Source organism: Myotis davidii, unplaced genomic scaffold (assembly GCF_000327345.1).
Source record: "Myotis davidii unplaced genomic scaffold, ASM32734v1 scaffold93, whole genome shotgun sequence".
In the NCBI taxonomy this organism is placed as follows: Eukaryota; Metazoa; Chordata; class Mammalia; order Chiroptera; family Vespertilionidae; genus Myotis; species Myotis davidii.
In genome coordinates this window covers 11,548,350-11,553,530 of record NW_006292095.1, presented here as the reverse complement: position 1 = coordinate 11,553,530, position 5,181 = coordinate 11,548,350, and the positions used below count along the sequence as shown (strand labels likewise).

The window sequence follows — 5,181 nt, the reverse complement described above, 5'->3', positions numbered from 1 at the left end:
AACGCGAGCGGCGGTGCAGGCACTCCACCCGGGCTGCGGCGTTGGCAGGAAGAAAGTAGCCGGCTGAGAGCCCGGCCTAACGGAGGCGAGGGATCGGGTTTGATCCTTTTTACCTCCTCGCTCCTCCCCTTCCCCCCCTCCCAGCCTCGCTAGTCTCCTTCCCCGCATCCAAGCAGAATGGGGACCGTGATGCCGCCGTCCACCCGACAGGGCCTGGAACCTCCTCGCTCCAGATTTACCGAGTGCGTTGGGCCCGGCTAGCCGTTTTTTTTCAAGTGCGTTTCCTCTGACGTTAGCTTATGCATTAGCGTGATCGATTTTCATCTTGCGCCATTAAATCAGCTTTATAGCTTCCCGAGGACGTGGGCAAGCCCCAACTTAGAAGATGAAAGGAAAAGCCCGAAGTCCAGTAATGGGAGCGGGGTGTTGGGGCAGTTGCTTTAAGATCCAGAGGGAGGCATTCATTGCCGGAACGTTGCTCCTCTGGAGGAAGGCAGGGCGCTACTCCCGTCCACGCTTCCTAAAGATGTTTGTTTAACCCTAGTAGACAAAAAAAAAAAAATCCGATATTTATTTATTTATTTATTTATTTATTTATGTATTTATGTGACTTGGAAAAGTCCTCACCCCGTATTGCACATGTGCAAATTGTCTTCTCAGGAAATAACAATGAGGGCCCACATCTGGTGCGAAGCTAGACCCTGAGAAATTTACCGTCCAGGGTTTAATAAGCTCTGGGGCCGACTCAGGTCTCAGTGTCCCCTTTCCGGGTCAGGTAGCATTTTTCCCGCTACGCCCCGTTTTTTACTTATGCATTTAATTTCCCAGAAGCCGCTTTTGTCAGGGGGCTTGTGTGCATCGCGATGCGGACACAACAAAAGCCAAAAATTATTCGCCCGACATCTTGCCAAGTCTGTGAGTGAGAATTAACCAGCGAGCGGGAACCCTGCAGGACTCGCTGGCGGCGCGGAGCCTTACACTCCAGGTCCAAGTGGAAGCCCGACCCCGGCATCGAAGGACGGCACCCTTCCCGTTGCTCCCACCCCAGACTGGCCTTCCGCCCCGCCTTTGTTCCCGGCTGAGCAGCTCTCCCGATCTCTCACCTCCGGCCCCCGGGGCCACCCCGCCACTCCCCTACCCGGCTCTCGGGGGGCCTCCACTTCCGACGCCTGTGGCCCGCGCGCCTCTCCCCCTGCGCCACGAATCTCCCGACACCCCGGGAACCTTCCCTTGACCTATGGCTACAAACTGGCTCAGCAGGGCACTGCGCTGATCCTGTCTCTATTTAGAATGTAATATTTTGTTCAACATACTTTTGGGGCATTAATTTTAATCGCTTCAGAAAGCATTGCATTAGGATACGTATTTTAACCACTGATTTTTTGGTGCCCTTGGCTTCTGCGTCTGAGGCGCGTCGCTCACGCCGGGCACTGTGGGAGGTGAGCGGTCCAAGGCTTTCCGGGCTTGGCCTCTCGGGGATGGAGGGGGTCGTACTCCCTACCGAGGACAAAGGGGGCCACTGTCGGTCTCTCTTAGACCGCGGTGGCTGCGAGGCTCCATCTAAAAGCCTCGTTCTACCTGGGACCCCGGGAGCGCGCCTCTCTACGGAGTCCCCCTGCCCCGACCATCCAGGGATCCCCTGGCCCCGGCCGGGCCCTCTCCCCGCGCAAGGGAACACCGACGCCTTCCCGCGGGCTGGCACAGAACGTCTGGTGCCAGAGCCGCTCAGTCGCAGGCAGGTCAGGCCAATTTCGCACGTGTCGCCGGAGCTGGGGGGACGTCCCCGGGCCGCACTGGCCGCGCGCTTCCAGCCTTTGTCTCCCCTGCGCTGGGGTGGCCTCCCCGCCGGACCGGCCCCGGCTCAGAGCTCACGTGGCAAGTAAATAAGTCAAATCGGGGGGTGGGGGGCAGGATGCTCACGGAACAAAGGCTTGCTTTCTGCACCTGACAGTAATCCGCGGTGGCGAAATATCAGCTTCGGACTGAAAGGATTTAAGCCGAGAGTCCCTGTAATAAAGACGCGAATGCCTGATTTTGGAAAGACTACTTTTTAAAAAAAATCCTCTCTCCTCAACTCAGGAATTTGCTGTCAGTTGTGTGCGTTTCAGTAAATGAGACTTAAATTTTGCATTTATTCGGATCCTTTTTAAGCACCCTGGATCATTTTTTTTTTTTAATTTTTGGTATTGTGTGTGGGCCTTTGGGAACATAGTTAAATGAATGCAATGTGGGGACTGCTCTACACCTACGAACACAGAGAGGATAAAACGTCTCAATTAGTATGCGGGCTGGGGGTGGGGCGCTTAATCGGTGGACAGGGGAACTTGTGAAACAGCTTGACAGGAAGATCTTGGAGAAAACAAAGGCATTTGGAAGGAAGACATTGTTTGAATGTCATTTCAAAGTTAATTTAATTAACGAAGGCATATCTGCTGGAGCTGGAATGGGATTGCCCAAGGAGAGATATTTTATTTATATTTAGCAATAAGCCTCCGGGTGGAAAATACTTTAGAAATTTACTGTGACATGTGCATCCAACTTCTTTTTCATCAGACAGTCCTTGGAGCACCTGGTGAGTCACTGTCAGGCCTGGTGAAACCTATGTTCTTGTTTAAGAACATTTCTTACCAATTAGGAAGTTGTGTGATCTGGGAATTTAAAGCCCAGAGGACGCTCCCCAGAGAGGACTATGGCTTCTATTCTGGATTTAATGCCAACCTCTGACTCACTGCCCTGTCCCAAAGTGCCTGAATGAAACTTGCCTGAAAAATCATTATTGAATGAATGAAGGTGACAAAGGTTTAAGAGAGGTCCTGTGGGTTCCTCATGTCTGGTCTGTTGCCAACACGGTGTGATCTGAGCAGGAGAGCGCCCTGTCAACTCCAAACCAAGCTTCAGCAGCCTCCCCCCCTCCCTCCCCCAGGCCAGGCGCACTCAAATGCCACAACACAAAGCACAGGCTCAAGCTCCTCTCTCTTTCTGTCCCTCCTGTGCTCACGGAGAGCAAAGTTGGAGGTTTTTATTTATCTGTTTAGTCAAGCAAGCGGTAATGTCCCACGCCAGTTCTTCAGCTTTTCAAAATCAAATTTTGGAAACAAATGCTTTTCCAAATAGAAGATAAAAATGGACCCAGCAGTTTTGTTGTTGCTGTTAATCACTCTAGCTGTAAATACTTTCCTGATTATCCAACAAACGTTAAATTCAATGTGGGGAACAAATTTGTCTATGCCTTCAGATAGTTTATAATCTAGTTGGTCTGGTCAGGGTGTGATTGTCACGGTATGTTATGGGAGGCAGGATCTAATAAATGTCCTGGGGAAGAACAAACAAAATGTGAGGGGGATTCAGTCAAGAAAAGAATTGAACCATGTTGTGGGATTAGGGAAATGAAAGAAAAATTCCATTGCGCATAAAATACATCTCATCTACTTACATGTTACCCTGGATTTTTTTTAGGGTACTTTTTTTTTAACTTTTATCCCACCTCTGCTATTCATTCTGCCCTTGTGCCTTACATCTTTTCCTTTCATTTGTTAGCTTCTTTCTTCCCCAGTGGTTTTGCCTGCTAAAAATAGATGAACAATTGGTCTGAAGCTGCAAGGGAGCCAAGATGATGCAAAGGCTGTAGAAAATCTATGCCATGGACCATGAGCTGTGAGCTGACCTAGATGCAAGATGACCTAGGTGTGGGCCCAATTCTATAACTTTCATTGTCTCCTTAAGCAGGTCAACTCTTCTATACCTTAATTTTACCATTTGTCAAGCTAGAAAAAAATAATGTAATTATTTTGTGTGTTTTTTTTTCAGGACAACAAAATGCCTGAATCATTGTTCCAAGGACACAGCAATAAACATATTTTCCAAATGTATTTGAGTATGAGGTCAGAAAAGAGTTTTGGACTTGTGAACTTATTAAATAAAAATTCTCATTGAGAAGTAAACATTAAATCACATTGTTCATGCATATTCCAAAACTGTTATTGAAAGCAATGAAACAACCCAAAATTAAGATGATCAAAGAAAATCTTAGGCTTTGGGGCATTATTTCTTCATTGATGAAACCGTAAAACAAATGTATAGGAAGCCCCTGTGGTGCTGCCTGCCTGCTACCGCAGCCCCAGGTCATCATTATCCACTGCTGTATTTGAGTATGAGGTCAGAAAAGAGTTTTGGACTTGTGAACTTATTAAATAAAAATTCTCATTGAAAGCAATGAAACAACCCAAAATTAAGATGATCAAAGAAAATCTTGGGCTTTGGGGCATTATTTCTTCATTGATGAAACTAGAACTTTGCTTGAATGAGGAGCAGGTCCCATTCCGCCAACAGTGGCTCTAGAAACTAGTCCTTTAGAAACCCGAGAGTCCTTACTTCTGCATGTTCTGGTAGACAGAAGGAAGGGGCCTAGAACCAACAATTCCTAAATAGTCATCTCTAACTATTTTAGCAAAAACCCCAAGGCCTTTGACACCCCGTGAGACTGATCAATTCACTTCGGTTGAAGAGTGGTTTTCTGAAGTCAGGATCTGAACAGCCTCTCCCAGCTGGATGGAATTCTCAGATTGCCAGCGTCAGAAGGAACAGGAATTAGCATAACAATCCACATGATTTATTCTCGGAGGGGAATACCTAGGGTCCTCTTTATGCAGTGGTTAATTACATCCTGCTATTTATCCCATGTATTAGGGCTTAACTAATTAGTACCCCGCCAACTCTATTTTTAATCTATTTCTCCCCCCACCCCCACCCCAACCCTAACTCCCGGTGCCCTGTGTCCTTTATGCCACAGTCTTGAACCTCCCCACCAAGTAACTAGGTGATGAGGTCTGTCCTCTAGGCCACCAATGCCCTTTTTTTCAGGGCCCCTTTGGATGCCACCCTGAGTCTGAGCCGCGTCCTCTCCAGACCTGGGTGGCATTTGGTGCAATGTGAACAGACACATGCTTTGGGGCTGACGAATGTGGTTTTCAGTGTGGGCTCTCATCTAGCAGCTGGGGAACTTTGGGTAAGTTCTGCCCTTCACTTTCCACATCTTTTCAATGGGCATGTTACTAACACCTAGACCAGTGATCGGCAAACTCATTAGTCAACAGAGCCAAATATCAACAGTACAACGATTGAAATTTCTTTTGAGAGCCACATTTTTTAAACTTAAACTATATCGGTAGGTACATTATTATT

At 47.8% G+C, this 5,181-nt stretch overlaps 1 long non-coding RNA gene across 1 annotated transcript; it reads left to right on the top strand.

Moving 5' to 3' along the window:
• The first annotated feature begins 1,976 nt into the window (after positions 1-1,976).
• On the top strand, positions 1,977-3,948 carry LOC107183379. Its single transcript, XR_001514171.1, has 2 exons — positions 1,977-3,684; positions 3,808-3,948. It is a non-coding gene; the product is annotated as an uncharacterized LOC107183379 (long non-coding RNA).
• The last annotated feature ends 1,233 nt before the right edge of the window (positions 3,949-5,181 follow it).